Source organism: Lolium perenne, chromosome 6, assembly GCF_019359855.2.
Source record: "Lolium perenne isolate Kyuss_39 chromosome 6, Kyuss_2.0, whole genome shotgun sequence".
Lineage (NCBI taxonomy): Eukaryota > Viridiplantae > Streptophyta > Magnoliopsida > Poales > Poaceae > Lolium > Lolium perenne.
In genome coordinates this window covers 17375957-17393255 of record NC_067249.2, presented here as the reverse complement: position 1 = coordinate 17393255, position 17299 = coordinate 17375957, and positions in this window count along the sequence as shown.

Genomic DNA, 17299 nt, shown 5'->3' with positions numbered 1-17299 from the left:
TAGCTCTTTTGTCTGGACTGGGCGGTCTTGAGGTACTCGCGGATCTTGTGCACCTTTTCTTCGGCTTCGCGGAGAACGTCGGGGCCGAAGACTTGACTATCTCCGACTTCCGACCAGTTCAGAGGGGTACGGCATTTCCTTCCGTACAGGGCTTCAAAGGGGGCCATCTGTAAGCTGGCTTGATAGCTATTGTTGTAGGAGAATTCTGCATATGGTAAGCAGTCTTCCCATTTGGATCCGTACTCTAGCACATGTGCTCTCAACATATCTTCTAGGATCTGGTTGACTCTCTCGATCTGTCCGTCGGTCTCATGGGTGGTATGCGGTGCTGAAATTCAGACGGGTTCCTAGTCCTTCATGCACTTTCTGCCAGAATCTTGAGGTGAATTGTGATCCTCTATCTGACACAATTGACTTCGGTGTTCCGTGCAGGCTGACTATTCTGGATATGTATAACTCAGCTAGCTTTGGGCCTTGGTATGTGGTCTTGACAGGGATGAAATGTGCAACCTTGGTCAACCTATCAATGACTACCCAAATGGAGTCATTTCCTCGGCTAGATTTGGGCAATCCTGTGATAAAGTCCATACCGACAGAATCCCATTTCCACTCCGGAATCTGTAAAGGTTGCAACAGTCCTGCGGGTCGTTGATGTTCTGCTTTGACTCGCTGACAGATATCACACTTGGCGATGTAACTTCCTATCTCTCGCTTCATTCCGTGCCACCAGAATTGTTCCTTCAGGTCTTGGTACATCTTGGTACCTCCGGGGTGGATTGAATAAAGGGTGTCATGGGCTTCTTGCAGAATGACTTGTTTCAAGTCAGAGTCCGATGGTACGCAGAGACGTTCTTTGTACCAAAGAACTCCGGCTTCGTCTATGGTGAATCCTGGTGCCTTTCCTGCAGCTATCTGACTCTTTATTCCGTCAATGCTAGCATTTCCCTTCTGGGCTTCTTTTATCCGGCTCATCAAGGTGGGTTGGAGTTCAATGCTGGCGAGGAATCCTTCGCTCACTAGCTCTAGTCTGAATTGTTCAAACTCTTGGTACAGGCTTGGTTGCTCTATTGCGATCATGGAGTTTAACTGACACGGCAGTCTGCTCAAGGCATCCGCTACCACATTGGCCTTGCCGGGGTGGTAGTGAATTTCCATGTCGTAATCCTTGATTAATTCTATCCATCTGCGCTGTCTCATGTTCAGCTCCTTCTGGGTGAAGATGTACTTCAGGCTCTTGTGATCTGAATATATCTCGCATCGATTACCCATGAGGTAATGACGCCAAACCTTCAAGGCTAACACTACGGCTGCTAACTCCAAATCATGAGTTGGATAATTTTGTTCATGTTGCTTCAGTTGCCTTGATAGGTAAGATATCACCTTGCCTTCTTGCATCAACACACATCCAAGTCCAGTCTTGGATGCATCACAATAGACATCAAATGGCTTGGTGACATCGGGCATGATCAGTATTGGGGCGGTGGTTAATCTGAGTTTGAGTAGCTGAAAGCTTTCTTCACACTTGTCATTCCAGTCAAATTTCCGGTCCTTCTTCAACAGTTGAGTCATTGGTCTTGCGATACTGGAAAATCCTTCAACGAATCGGCGGTAATATCCCGCCAATCCTAGAAATGCTCGGACTTCCGTCTGGGTGGTTGGGGCCTTCCATTCCTCAACTGTTTTGATTTTTGCGGGATCTACAGCAATTCCTCCTGCAGACAAGATGTGTCCCAGGAATCCCACTTCTCTTAACCAAAACTCACATTTGCTAAACTTGGCGTACAACTGATGTTGCCTGAGGGTTTCTAGAACCACTTCCAAATGTTGCTCATGTTCTTCTTCTGATTTGGAGTAGATAAGGATGTCGTCGATGAAGACAACGACAAACTTGTCCAGGAATTCCATAAAGATCTTGTTCATGAGATTCATGAAGTAAGCGGGGGCATTGGTCAGTCCAAAGGACATGACATTGTACTCATACAGTCCATATCCGGTGGTAAAGGCAGTCTTTGGAATATCTCGTTGCTCGGATCTTCGCTTGATGGTAACCTGTCCTCAGATCAATCTTTGAGAAAACTTGGGCACCGGTCAGCTGGTCAAACAGGTCTTCTATCTTTGGCAAGGGATATTTGTTCTTGATGGTGACATCGTTAAGCTTACGATAATCCGTAACCAAACGAGTGGCACCGTCCTTTTTATCCACAAACAAAACGGGTGATCTCCAAGGTGACGCACTTGGTCGAATCAGACCTTTGTACAGCATATCATCCAGTTGCTTTTTCAGTTCCATCAGCTCTGCGGGGTTCATGCTATAGGCTCTGGGCTATAGGTCCTTGCTCCAGGGATTAACTCGATGATAAACTCGATATCCCGATCCGGGGGCATACCGGGTAGATCATCCGGAAACACATCAGGGTATCGACAAACGACCCTGATTTGATCCAGAGTTGGCTTGGCTACGCTTTGGTTGCAGGTAAATTTTCGGGGTAGTTTTTCCGACAAGTGTTCTATTATTATTCCGGTGCTACTTGTCATGGTGATGGCCTTCTTGGCGCAGTCTATCACTCCATGATGTTTCGCCATCCAGTCCATACCCAGGACTACTTCCAATCCTTTTGTTCCCAGAACAATCAAATTTGCATAAAAGTCTATTTCATGGATTCTGATGGGTACATCTTTGCAAAATTTTCTAGCTTTAGTTGTTGATCCAGGTATTTGAACTACCATGACATGTTTCAAGCTGATTGGTTAAATCTTACTAGTGCACACAAAATCTTCAGAATCTAACGAATGCGATGCTCCAGAATCAAACAACACTCTTGCTGGTACTGAGTTAACAGAGAACATACCCAGCACCACGTCAGGTGCTTCCTGGGCTTCCTCAGCATTCATGTGGTAGAGGCGACCTCCGCGGTTGTTCGGGTTGTTGGGGGCGAACTTCTTGCCGGTGGAGACACGGCGTTGCTGCTGAGCAGGTGGTGCGGGGTTGCCTGCGAGCTTGGCGAGCCTCTTGGGACACTCATTGGAGTAATGCCCCACTACACCACACTCATAGCAAGTGATGGTGGTCTTGTCTTGCTTGTTCGCGACGGGAATTGCATTGCTCCCGGTCCTTGGTGCGGTGTTGGTGTTGTTGTTGCTGTTGTGGTTGTTGGGGGCTCTTGGCGGAGCGCGGTTGAAGTTGTTGTTGGTGTTGTAGTTGCTGTTGTTGTGGTGGCCTCCTGGCCTGGGGTTTCCTCCACTCCGGTTCTGATAAACCGGACGTGACATCTGTGCATTGGGCTTGTTGGTTCTGAAACCTCCGCCTGAGTTGGGGCGATACCTTGGGGCATTGCTAGGCCCACTCTGATTCATCATGCGGCGCTTGCGGTTCTCGCTGGCTTGGTGCAGTTTGCCTTCCATCTGGATGGCGGAGTCAACGAGGGCTTCGAGGTCGGCAAAGGGGATGTTGATCAACACAGTCTGCATCTCATCATGCAGTCCGTTCAGGAACCTTTCCTTCCTCTTCTCAGTAGTGTCTGTCTCATCCGGGGCGTACCTTGACAGTGTGAGAAACTTGTCGCGGTATTCCACCACGGACATCCGGCCTTGCTTCAGTTCACGGAATTCATCTCTCATCTTCTTTATCAGACCCGGGGGCACATGGTACTTGCTGAACTTGAGCTTGAAATCAGTCCAAGTCATGAACTGTCCCGCGTTCATGGCACGGGTGCTTGTCCACCAAGCTCTTGCTGGTCCTGCTAAGTAGTGCGTTGCAAACAGCACTTTCTCATTCTCTTCCACTCCAGCTACTTCTAGATTGTTCTCCATAGTTTGGAGCCAATCATCTGCATCAAGTGGTTCCTCAGTCTTGCTGAAAACTGGTGGGTTGGTGTTCTGGAAGTTCTTGAGCTTAGATCCTGGATGATCATGGTGGCCTTCATTGTTGTTGACAAGCTGTTGAAGTGCTGCAATGTTGGCTTGCCTTTCAGCTCTTTCTGCTTCTCTATCTTCCAAAGATAACTTGCAACATCTGCATCATAGCGTCTTGGTTCGTGTTGCGAGTTGGAGGGGCCATCTGAGTATTGAGATAGATCATGAGATAAGAGGGAAATTTTCTATGGCTTGTTTTGTGTTTGAGTTCAAAAGTTTAAAACTTGAAGTCTTTTCATGATGACACAAACATACATTCATTCATAGCAAACAACACACATTACAAGCTAACACACTAAGGGTTTTAAGAACCCTTCTTCTCCAAGCTACGATACATGGGGCGGGATACAACTCACACCTACGATAGTGCATAAGTGAACTACTCCTCCTCATCAACATCGATGGGGGTGTGGTCATCATCCTCGTCGTCCAGGAAGTCGTAGTCTTCCCCCTCGGTGTTCTCATCCTCCTCAAAGTCGTTGTCGTCACTCAGGTAGTTGCTTCCTCCCTGAATGTCTTCTCCATCTTCCTCCATCTTCTTCATCTGCTCTTCCTGGGCCTTGACAGTGGCCTCGAGTGCGGCTATCTTTGCGCGGAGGCGGGTGATGGTGGCATCCTTCTTCGCGCGCTGCTGGCGGAGAGTCCTGCGGTCGTTGGCGAGCATCTTGATGGCGTCTCCTTGCTCGATGATGCGGGCGTGAGTCTGGTTGGCGTACTCACGGGAGTGGTCGAGATCCTGCTGAGTGTGGTACAGCATGAAGTCGGGATGCTCCACATGGTGCTTCAGCTCCGGGTGCGATGACATGTCCATGGGCTCTCCAGCAGAGTTACGCCTCGCGAGGTGCGAAAAGCGAGGGTGCTTGAGTGCCTCCCCGCTCATCCCGCACAGGCGTGCGAGTCCCTCCTGAAGTCCGCGAGCAAGTCCGTCCAGCCAGTTGCTCTCCATGAAGGAGAAGAGGATCCTCTCAGAAGTGGGAGGCTCCATCTTGCCCCTCAAGTCAGCGGTGATGATCCACTGCAACTCGCCTCCTGGCTGGTTCGCGATCTGCGATCCGTGGAACTCCGGGTGCGGGCGACCAAGGTGGTCGGACAGGGCGTTGAGGTCGTGCTCGAAGATCAAGCTTCCCCCATTCCCAAGCTGGTAAAACTTCGTGTTCACGGGCTCCATCTGAAAGTGAAGTAAAGGATTAAGTTAGAGAAGTGAACGAGTGTGGCAAAATTTTAGTTATATTTCTAAGGAAGAGCATGACTTCTTGTTTTTCCAAAGAGCTCAAGGAGAAGACAAAGATTAAAATTTTCAGAAGTACTTCATTTCTTTTTGAAACTCAATTTTTCAGAACGTCCATTTCTAACTAGGGTCTCCTAAGGTCAAACAATGGCTCTGATACCAACTTGTCAACACCCGGATCTTTAAGTCCGGATGCCTATTATGTCATACATCGCAATCCCAGGAAATTGTTGTTGCGAGGCATAATAGTTAAGTATCACAGTCATCATCCATTACAAACCATAATGTCTTACAACTTGGAATCACATGATCCATATTACACGAATAGTTGATCTAATGATCAACGGACAAACACAAGTTCATAGCGGAAGCGTAAGATACAAGGACTCTCTAGTCCACAGGCCAACGCTTGACGTTAGAAGCTCCTAGTTGTGGTAGACGTCCTGCTGATCGTCATCCTCGTACTGCTGCTCGGCTTCATATTCTGGCCATTTGAATAGCCAGGGACAAGCCGTGAGTACTTTAAGTACTCGCAATCTAATACTAAAGTAAGTACTAGCATTGACATAAAGGGGTTCTAAGCTCTAAGTTTATTTGCATAAAGCCAATTTTATTTCGTAAACACTTTTGTAAACAACTCCTCAAGTGCTAACTAACTCAAGTGGGAACATTAGTGTCATTCCCACAACTCAGTTGTGATTCAAAGTCAAAGTCACCTTTCAAGTTCAAGTTAAAAAAAAAAAACCAGTCACAAAGATATAAATTCTGATGACGGAAACAGAATGGCCTTTCCAATTGTCCATATCCGCGGACGCGGCTATTCGAATAGTTCTAAACTCTGCAGAGGTCGCACACTTGTGCCACAACATTTGATTTCATCCGTCAGGGATAAAACCCTGAATAATCGTAACTCAGTACGCGGATCATCAACCGTTAACCTTTCACTTACACACCCTAGTATAGGCACCTCTCCCCATGAGCTTGGCCTCCGGTGAAAACCAATCTGTTAACCCGGAACCGCACAGGCTTGGCCGTACAATTCACCTTCAATTCACATCATTTCTCAACAACGGAGGCAGCCTCAAGCATAACCCCTATGATGTGTGTTCAGAGGGAACCCATACTAAGACACATAAATTTCCAGCTAAGCCCTACCCATAATCAGGTATTGTGGGGGTACTTAAAATTGGTAAGGTATCGCATCCAACTCAATCATCAGTTTTTAGCCAAAGTCATCAAGTCAACTTCAGTGTCATATTCACCTTCAAAATCTTTCAATGGAAATGACTAATCATTCCAAGGTTTTCACCATCATTATTTCATCAACACATTGTTCCCATCTAGAGTAGTCAATTTAAATTTAGCACTAGCCACTATGTGTGAGGGGTGCTAAGTATTTGCTTTGCTTCTAGGCTAAGTTTGATACTCTTGTACTAACTCCATACTAATCTAGTAATTCATAACTCAAGAAGTACTTTGATAAAACAAGAGTAAATAAAGCTTGTAAAGTAAAACTGGGAAAATAGGATCATAAGCATCAAGTAAATGGGGTAATGCCTTGCTCATGGTGAGCTTTGCACTTTGCAAGAGTATTATCTTGCCTTGGTTGGGAAACTGGTCAAAGTGGTCTTCTTCTTCTTGGAAGTAGACCTCCTCCTCCTCCTGGTACTCCTCGGTACTAGCGTCTAAAATACGAATACGGAGTACACAATCATCACACCAAACTAATCTACTAAACTATGCACACACATGGTTCACACACTTAAACTAGCATCACATATGACTATTAAGTTGGTGGATGTGTTTTTCTTATTATTTAAGAAAAATAATTTCCTCTCATACTAAACTTAAATGTTACTTTGAATTATTCAGAGAAATAATTTCCTCTCATTATCTTATTAAGATTTAATTTCTCTTATGCATAATATGTGACCTAGGTTGACTCAAGTCAACCTCTTCACACTTATCATTTTGAGAAAAAGATTTAAATGAGGTGAGCACCTCATACCATTTAATTCTAGCATAACAAAGATTTAATATCACCAACAATTCCTATGGGACCTAAATAACCAGAGTCTCCACTTCATTTGGAATTGGTGGTGACAAGATTTAAATGAGGGAAAACTCCCACATAAGATTTCTTAATAGTTTTGGACAAAAACTTTGACTAGAAATAGCCATAAAGGCATTTAAAACCACTAAGCCATGATCATTCAAAGTAAGCATGGCATATTTTTGTAGAAACAATTAGTATAAGTGAAAAGTGAATTATTGGAGGTGGAATTAACTGAAAAGCATTTATGGTTGATTTTTAAGAATTATTATAAGGCAGAAAAGTCTCTGCCTTGTTTATTTTGTCATTTTAATTCTACAAAAGATCTAGGGTTCTATCCAGTGGCATTGTGTAGATAAATTCCTAAGGTTTCCAAAGATATAAAGTTTGCAAGATTTGGCTGAGTGGATTTGTCACAATTGAATTTCAAAGTTTGCATCAGATTGTATATTTCATCTAATTTCCAAATTTGAATTCAAAATAGGTGGGCTTGCGCGGGAAAGGAACTTGGGCTGCGGAGAGAAAAAGAGTTGGGCCGGCCCACTTCGCGTCTAGCGCGAGCAGGCCGTCTGACGGCGGGTCCCACTTGTCAGCGGGAGTTACTCACCGAACCGGTACGGGGAAGGAGAGGCGTTGGATCAGGCGATGATCTAACGGCCGAGGGTTGTCGTCGTCGACGGCGAGAAGCAGAGGCGAGCGCGGCGGCAGCAGGGGGTCGGAGAGGTCGTCGGAGCTCCGGCGGTCGTCGGAGTGGTGCGCCGCGACGTTGTCGACGATGGTGAAGCGCCTGGAAGCAGCGGCGCGTCCTGGGGCGGCCTCCTTCTCCGGCGAGCTTCGGCTACGGGCGGCGGCAGCGAGCTAGCAATTGCGGCGGTGCGGTGGCTAATAGATGAAATTGAGGCGGCGAGGAGAAGCTGTGAGGTGAGGGAAGGCTGAGGGCGTGCTCAATTTGGGGCGCGGAGTGCTCCTTTTATAGCGGCTCCGAGCCAGGGCGGCGGGTCATGGTGACGATGGCGCGGTATGGCTGCAGGCGATCAACGGCGTGGGCGAGGGCATGGTCGTGTCCAGGCAGACCCAGGGAGCGTCACGGGGTGCTCCGAACAGTTTTCGGTGGTCAAGAACAGTGGCGCGCGTCACGCGTCCGTGGGTACTGTGGCGGACGTCGTCGTCCTCCTCGACGGCGACAGGGCGCGGGGTGGCTCGTGGTGGTGTCTGGCGAGGTCCTGATGCTGAGGCGAGTCGTCCTGCAGGCGCTGGTGGCGAGGGACGGGCTGAGGTGACGAGGCGAGGCGCGCTCTGGCGTTCGCCGGGCGCGTCCTGGAGCGTGTGTGTGCACGCCTGGGCGCGTCTGGCCACGTCGACGCCCGCGTGTGCATGCTTCGTGGTGACCATGGGGAGGCACGGGCAGGTTCAGGGGAGTGCAGAGAGGGTCCAGGACATGGTGGTGCATCTCTGAGGTGAGAGGGGAGAGAGAGGGCATGAGATGGCTATGCCATGCCACGGCATGGTCATGCCATTGTCATGGTGAGCAAGTGGAGGGCTGGCAGGGCTGGGCACTGGTGTGGTGAGGTGAGAGGGAGGCTCCAGGGTGCAGAGGAGTCAAAGTTGGACCAATTCCAAGTAGAAAATGAGGTATGGGCTCAAATTGATACCCTGCCTGCCAAGTGTTTGTGGAAATGCCCGCAAGAAAAATATTTTCGAATTTTGAAATTCTTTTTGGTGGGTTGTAATCATATATTAAGTGGAGCATTTTGGTGGTGGTGGTGGTCAAAGAGGAGTTGAGATACAAAATCACATTTTGCATAAGATCTTGTTTATGTGAGAAAGTTCCAACTTTGCTTGCTTCCCATTTGAAATTGGTGCTGAAATTGGGGTGGTGGTTTTGGGCAAAGTTGTAGTGCTTGATGTTGTCTTGGATGAGGTGTAGAGAGTTGACAAAGTTTAGAAGTGGAAAGAAGAAAACCAGGGGCTCAAAGTGGCCATCAGACTAAAAATGGCACAAGTGACCATATTGCATGTGACTTGGAATTTGAGTTTGATTTTGGTTTGAATTGAGTTGGCTTGAATCCAAAGGTGTTAATAAGTGTTTAGTAACCATTTACAAGTAATGGTGCAAACCAAATTGGCCTAGATTAAGTATTTGCAAAAATGGCATAGGCCTTATGTGAGAGTGAATGGATTTTTGGGATTTCTTTTATATTTCAATTTTAATTGGCTAAGGGTGATCAAGTGATCATTGTTAGGGTTTTAGAGTGAGAGAGAACACATAAGCAAACATCATGGCAATTGCACACTCAAAATAATTAATAAGGTGACCTATATGCATAAACCTATATGATGATAAAAAGTTTTTGTTAACCCTGATTTTTGGATTCTTGAATTCTCTCTTGTTCATTTTGTTGAAACTTGGGATGTTACAAAACCTTACTCCAGAAGTTAGTTGAAACCATAGTAAACCATAGAACTCCACAACCCTAATTATCATACTTGTTCTTTGATAAAGAACATGTTCTTCAAAAGTTATTCTTTTGAAGTATATGATAATTAATCATTAACCATGCCATGTAGTGCTAAAACCAATCACTACTCAATACATGTTAGGATTATACCAAATGTTATAGTTGTATGCTATTAATATTATTGTTATGATATATTGCAGAACCTGTTTATGATACCATGTAACCACACCTGAATAAGAACCTTGTATGAGAATCATTCTAAAAGTGCAACACACCCTGAACCAATCATTACAACTCACTGATCCTAAATCATCGGGGTTAGGTCATGCTTAGAGCGATTGCATATCATACTTATGCATTATTGCATCCGTGCCAATCTTTTAAACATCGTCCTTACCGGACGATGATGCTATTTCAGAATTTGGAGTTATTGCGTATCGAAGACCTAACCCCGATGGATTGTATTGATATGGTGGAGGTTCCATTGCAAGGGTTTATATCCATCTAGGATTAAACAACAAATGTCGTCCAGTGATTCTTATGCCGTAAAACTCGTGTTAACCATAAGATCTGGAATGGGACGGACTAGTCAATTGTATTTCCACCTCTCGTACATCAACGGATGCGCTTACCGTAGCAGTTGTATCTGGCGGAACAACCGGAGGGTGGGGATCCCACTCTAATTCCCCACGGTAATGCAATGCTTACCGTAGCAGTTGTGTCTTGCGGAACAACCGGAGGGTGGGGATCCCACTCTAATTCCCCACGGTAAAGCGGTCTATGAGGGGTTGCAACGACCGGCGAAGGACCATGGTTGCGACCAGATAATAGTCAAGGTCGGAAGGTATCCTTTGGATACGCTGACCGGCGAGGACCCAAGGTCAGAATTGCAACAAAGGGTGGGTGTGCGAGGTAGCGGAGGAATATGATTGGCTATGACCTTACTCCTGGCCTCACACCAAAGGAAGTGTGGACGAGCCTGCAGCTCGGTTGGCAACAAGGTTAAGATCTCTTATGGGTAAAGCAACACACCTCTGCAGAGTATAACGAACTGTGACCAGTCACTCTCTATTCCGGGGTATGGAACTGCGAACGCTGCCGGAAAGGAACTCCATGAAGTTCTAGTCAAACGGTGAAGGCTGGCGGACATAGTTCTTCTGAATAAAAGCAACCTTTTGAACAAATGATTATGAAAACCTGCATTGGTATTAGACTTTCTGGTCTAATGCCGTAGCTAGTGCATTAAACACCTCTTTCCTATAATGAACTTGTTGAGTACGCTCGTACTCATCCCACTCTTAAATCCCCTGCTTAGATATGGAGGCATCGAAGGAGGATACAGTGCAACTCGAAGGCCGAGGAGTCAACAACTACTTCAAGAGACAGGAACCTGTCAGAGGAGTCAGATACCACATCCAACAAGTAGAAAACCTAGTTTAGCCATAGAAGGGAACTAGCTTCCTAAACTTAGCTCCTATTTAGCTAGAATCTATTCGTAACCTCTGTAGCTAGTTAAGTACTCTACAAATAGAGTTCGTATTAGGATTAGACTACGAGTCGTTCTTCTGAAGTTTATTTGCAGTTTTACCTCATTGTAAAGTAGGAGGCTGTGTGGATCCTTTGTAAAGAGTCTGTGTTGTTATTCTATAGACATGCCTTGGATCCGCATATGTTTCTGTTGTACCACTCTGAGCGATATAATACTAGTGGAATGGTGTTTCATTGGTGTTATATCAGACTTGCATACTACACCATGCAGTGGTATGCCGGGTCATCACAGTTGGTATCAGAGCAAATGCTTTGACCTTAGGATTAAAACCCTTTAAAGGAGACCTATAGGATTGGTAGTGTCTATAGGAAGTGTCTTAGCTAAACCAAATACTTCTTATGACTTGAGATGGATATTCCCTTGTGAATAATCCTGACACACTTGAGTCAACCCTTCTTACTTATTCTTCCTAAGTGAAGTTAGTTAGCTAAACCCAAACATGTAGCACTCCACTAAATCCTCAAAAACCATAGATGAGTAGACCATAATTGGTATACAATACATGGTAGTCCAAAGAGAGGATACAACCATAAGGAAGATATCCTATTGGAAGATGTGTACCAACATATGTTATGATTAAGTCAGAGTTATCCAGACCTGTAATAGGAGTGATATCAAGTGATAAAACTAACTAAGATATCCTATTAGAAGGTGTAAACCAATACAAGTAATGAGTAAGTAAAAAGTTATCTAAACTTGTAAAACAACTGATAGTAAGTGATAAAAATATGAGTTATATGGGGTAGTATAAACCATGATGAGTCAATCATGAGAGGTAAGGAAGAGTGATAGGAATAAAATATGTCTATCTACATGGTAGAGATAGTAATCATATAAGATTCACTTGAGAATCATTATGTGATGGATTAGAACATCATAAATAATTAGGGGAGTACAATAAGAAGCCAGATGTTAAACAATAGAGCAAGATGTGTGTTCCAAAACCATGGGAAATGTGTCAAGTACATCAGAACCCTAGTTACAGGATAAGAACACATGGAAGTATAAGAGTTATATCTCCATAGTTATGTGTTTAGAGTGACGATGTTGGAACCAAAAGATATCATGGGAGACGAGCCTCAACAAAATAGAAGTTAAGTAGTACTTCCAAAGAAAATTAGGTTAACCTTAACTATCCTAGACCACTTTGTTTCAAGTTTATCTCCTTGCAAATGTGCAACTAAGATAAATGTTGAGACAAATAGTAGAAATCCACATATTCGTGCTAAGTATCATGAAATAAACCTATCTTATGTGGTGTTATATACTACACATCTCAGCCTGATGTTTAGAGATGTCTTACTCAACTATTATATTCAGGCTTATGATGATGTGTATTATATGCACAAAGCTGAATCTTCTTGGATTTTATTGGATTTTCATTGTTTGACTAGATCCATACATGAAGTTTGACTTTGATATGCAAATGCATGTTGCAATATCATGTTTGTACTTGATGCTATAGATCTAGAGGGCAATGGTATTTGTGTAAGGAAGTGACGAATTCTGAAGATTCTGAAGACAAGATGAAGGTTCATCAGTAAAAGGTAGCAAAGTTGTGGGAAGTAACCTGATACGTCTCCGACGTATCGATAATTTCTTATGTTCCATGCCACATTATTGATGTTATCTACATGTTTTGTGCACACTTTATGTCATATTCGTGCATTTTCTGGAACTAACCTATTAACAAGATGCCGAAGTGCCAGTTCATGTTTTCTGCTGTTTTTGGTTTCAGAAATCCTAGTAAAGAAATATTCTCGGAATTGGACGAAATCAACGCCCAGGTTCCTATTTTTCCTGGAACCATCCAGAACACCCGAGAGCCGCCAGAGGGAAGCCCTGGGGGCCCCACACCACACCCTGGCGCGGCCAGAGGGGGGGGGCGCGCCGCCCTATGGTGTGGGCCCCCCAGAAGCCCTCCTGCGCCGCCTCTTCGCCTATTTAAAGCCTCCGCCGCGAAAACCCTGAGACGTTCGACGAAAACCACAGAAACCTTCCAGAGCCGCCGCCATCGCGAGGCCAAGATCTGGGGGACAGGAGTCTCTGTTCCGGCACGCCGCCGAGCGGGGAAGTGCCCCGGAAGGCTTCTCCATCGACACCGCTGCCATCTCCATCGCCATCTTCATCACCGCTGCTGCTCCCATGAGGAGGGAGTAGTTCTCCATCGAGGCTCGGGGCTGTACCGGTAGCTATGTGGTTCATCTCTCTTCCATGTACCTCAATACAATAATCTCATGAGCTGCTTTACATGATTGAGATTCATATGAGTTTGTATCACAATTTATCTATGTGCTACTCTAGCAATGTTATTAAAGTAGTTTTATTCCTCCTGCACGTGTGTAAAGGTGACAGTGTGTGCACCGTGTTAGTACTTGGTTTATGCTATGATCATGATCTCTTGTAGATTGCGAAGTTAACTATTGCTATGATAATATTGATGTGATCTATTCCTCCTACATATGCATGAAGGTGACAGTGTGCATGCTATGTTAGTACTTGGTTTAATCTGTTGATCTATCTTACACTATAAGGTTACTTAAATATGAACAAATTGTGGAGCTTGTTAACTCCGGCATTGAGGGTTCGTGTAATCCTACGCAATGCGTTCATCATCCAACAAAAGTGTAGAGTATGCATTTATCTATTCTGTTATGTGATCAATGTTGAGAGTGTCCACTAGTGAAAGTCTAATCCCTAGGCCTTGTTCCTAAATACTGCTGCGTTACTACTGCTTGTTTACTGTTTCACTGTGTTACTACTGCTGCAATACTACCACCATCAACTACACGCCAGCAAGCCATTTTCTGGCACCGTTGCTACTGCTCATATATATTCATACCACCTGTATTTCACTATCTCTTCGCCGAACTAGTGCACCTATTAGGTGTGTTGGGGACACAAGAGACTTCTTGCTTTGTGGTTGCAGGGTTGCATGAGAGGGATATCTTTGACCTCTTCCTCCCTGAGTTCGATAAACCTTGGGTGATCCACTTAAGGGAAAACTTGCTGCTGTTCTACAAACCTCTGCTCTTGGAGGCCCAACACTGTCTACAGGAAAGGAGGGGGAACGTAGACATCAAGCACTTTTCTCGGCGCTCGTTGCCGGGGAGGAAAGGTAAAAGGTACTCACACTCCGTATCTCGGCTACTAAGCTATTTTCCGGCGTTGTAAGTACTCGAAGCTATTTCCTTTAGATCCTGCAATTGCAACTTTTTGTTTCTTGTTTACACTAGTAAGGCATAATGGACAACATCTGTGAGCTTTTTATTCTATTTCCTGAGTCAAGACATGAATGATTTAAAGCGAAAATTAAAAAACCCATGGAATCTTATTTGCATGCTAGTAGCAATGATATTAGTATGAACGCTTTGAACACCATTGTTGCTAATGATATGGAAAATTCTAAGCTTGGGGAAGCTGGCTTTGATGAGCATGATATTTTTAGTCCCCCAAGCATTGAGGAGAAAATTTTCTTTGATGATACTTTGCCTCCTATTTATGATGATTATAATGATAGTGGTCTTTTGGTGCCACCTACTATGGAGAGTAAATTTTGTTGTGATAATACTATGCCTCCTACACTTGATGAGAATAATAATGATAGCTACTTTGTTGAATTTGCTCCTACTACAATTAATAAGAATAACTATGCTTATGTTGGGAGTAGTAATAATTTTATGCATGAGACTCATGATAAGAATGCTTTATGTGATAGTTATATTGTTGAGTTTGCTCATGATGCTACTGAAAGTTATTATGAGAGAGGAAAATATGGTTGTAGAAATTTTCATGTTACTAAAACACCTCTCTATGTGCTGAAATTTTTGAAGCTACACTTGTTCTATCTTCCTATGCTTGTTACTTTGCTCCTCATGAACTTGTTTATTTACAAGATTCCTTTGCATAGGAAGCATGTTAGACTTAAATGTGTTTTGAATTTGCCTCTTGATGCTCTCTTTTGCTTCAAATACTATTTCTTGCGAGTGCATCATTAAAACTGATGAGCCCATCTTAATGGCTATAAAGAAAGAACTTCTTGGGAGATAACCCATGTGTTATTTTGCTACAGTACTTTGTTTTATATTTGTGTCTTGGAAGTTGTTTACTACTGTAGCAACCTCTCCTTATCTTAGTTTTGTGTTTTGTTGTGCCAAGTAAAGTCTTTGATAGTAAAGTCAATAGTAGATTTGGATTACTGCGCAGAAACTGTTTTCTTGCTGTCACGAATCTGGGCCTAATTCTCTGTAGGTAACTCAGAAAATTATGCCAATTTACGTGAGTGATCCTCAGATATGTACGCAACTTTCATTAAATTTGGGCATTTTCATTTGAGCAAGTCTGGTGCCATTTTAAAATTCGTCAATACGAACTGTTCTGTTTTGACAGATTCTGCCTTTTATTTCGCATTGCCTCTTTTGCTATGTTGGATGAATTTCTTTGTTCCATTACCTTCCAGTAGCTTTAGGCAATGTCCAGAAGTGTTAAGAATGATTGTGTCACCTCTGAACATGTGAGTTTTTGATTATGCACTAACCCTCTAATGAGTTTGTTTCGAGTTTGGTATGGAGGAAGTTTTCAAGGATCAAGAGAGGAGGATGATATACTATGATCAAGAAGAGTGAAAGCTCTAAGCTTGGGGATGCTCCCGTGGTTCATCCCTGCATATTTCAAGAAGACTCAAGCATCTAAGCTTGGGGATGCCCAAGGCATCCCCTTCTTCATCGACAAAATTATCAGGTTCCTCCCCTGAAACTATATTTTTATTCGGTCACATCTTATGTACTTTACTTGGAGCGTCTGTTTGTTTTTGTTTTTGTTTGTGTTTGAATAAATTGGATTACATCATGCTTGTGTGGGAGAGAGACACGCTCCGCTGGTTCGTATGAACACATGTGTTCTTAGCTCATAATATTCATGGCGAAGTTTTCTCCTTCGTTAAATTGTTATATGGTTGGAATTGGAAAATGATACATGTAGTAATTGCTATAAATGTCTTGGGTAATGTGATACTTGGCAATTGTTGTGCTCATGATTAAGCTCTTGCATCATATACTTTGCACCTATTAATGAAGAAATACACAGAGCATGCTAAAATTTGGTTTGCATAATTGGTCTCTCTAAGGTCTAGATAATTTCTAGTAAAGAGTTTGAACAACAAGGAAGACGGTGTAAAGTCTTATAATGTTTACAATATGTCTTTTATGTGAGTTTTGCTGCACCGGTTCATCCTTGTGTTTGTTTCAAATAACCTTGCTAGCCTAAACCTTGTATCGAGAGGGAATACTTCTCATGCATCCAAAATACTTTAGCCAACCACTATGCCATTTGTGTCCACCATACCTACCTACTACATGGTATTTTCCGCCATTCCAAAGTAAATTGCTTGAGTGCTACCTTTAAAATTCCATCATTCACCTTTTCAATATATAGCTCATGGGACAAATAGCTTAAAAACTATTGTGGTATTGAATATGTAATTATGCACTTTATCTCTTATTAAGTTGCTTGTTGTGCGATAACCATGTTTACTGGGGACGCCATCAATTACTCTTTGTTGAATTTCATGTGAGTTGCTATGCATGTCCGTCTTGTCTGAAGTAAGAGAGATCTATCACCTTATGGTTAAGCATGCGTATTGTTAGAGAAGAACATTGGGCAGCTAACTAAAGCCATGATCCATGGTGGAAGTTTCAGTTTTGGACATATATCCTCAATCTCAAATGAGAAAATTATTAATTGTTGTTACATGCTTATGCATAAAAGAGGAGTCCATTATCTGTTGTCTATGTTGTCCCGGTATGGATGTCTAAGTTGAGAATAATCAATAGCGAGAAATTCAATGCGAGCTTTCTCCTTAGACCTTTGTACAGGCGGCATAGAGGTACCCCTTTGTGACACTTGGTTAAAACATGTGCATTGTGATGATCCGGTAGTCCAAGCTAATTAGGACAAGGTGCGGGCACTATTAGTATACTATGCATGAGGCTTGCAACTTGTAAGATATAACTTACATGATACATATGCTTTATTACTACCGTTGACAAAATTGTTTCATGTTTTCAAAATCAAAGCTCTAGCACAAATATAGCAATCGA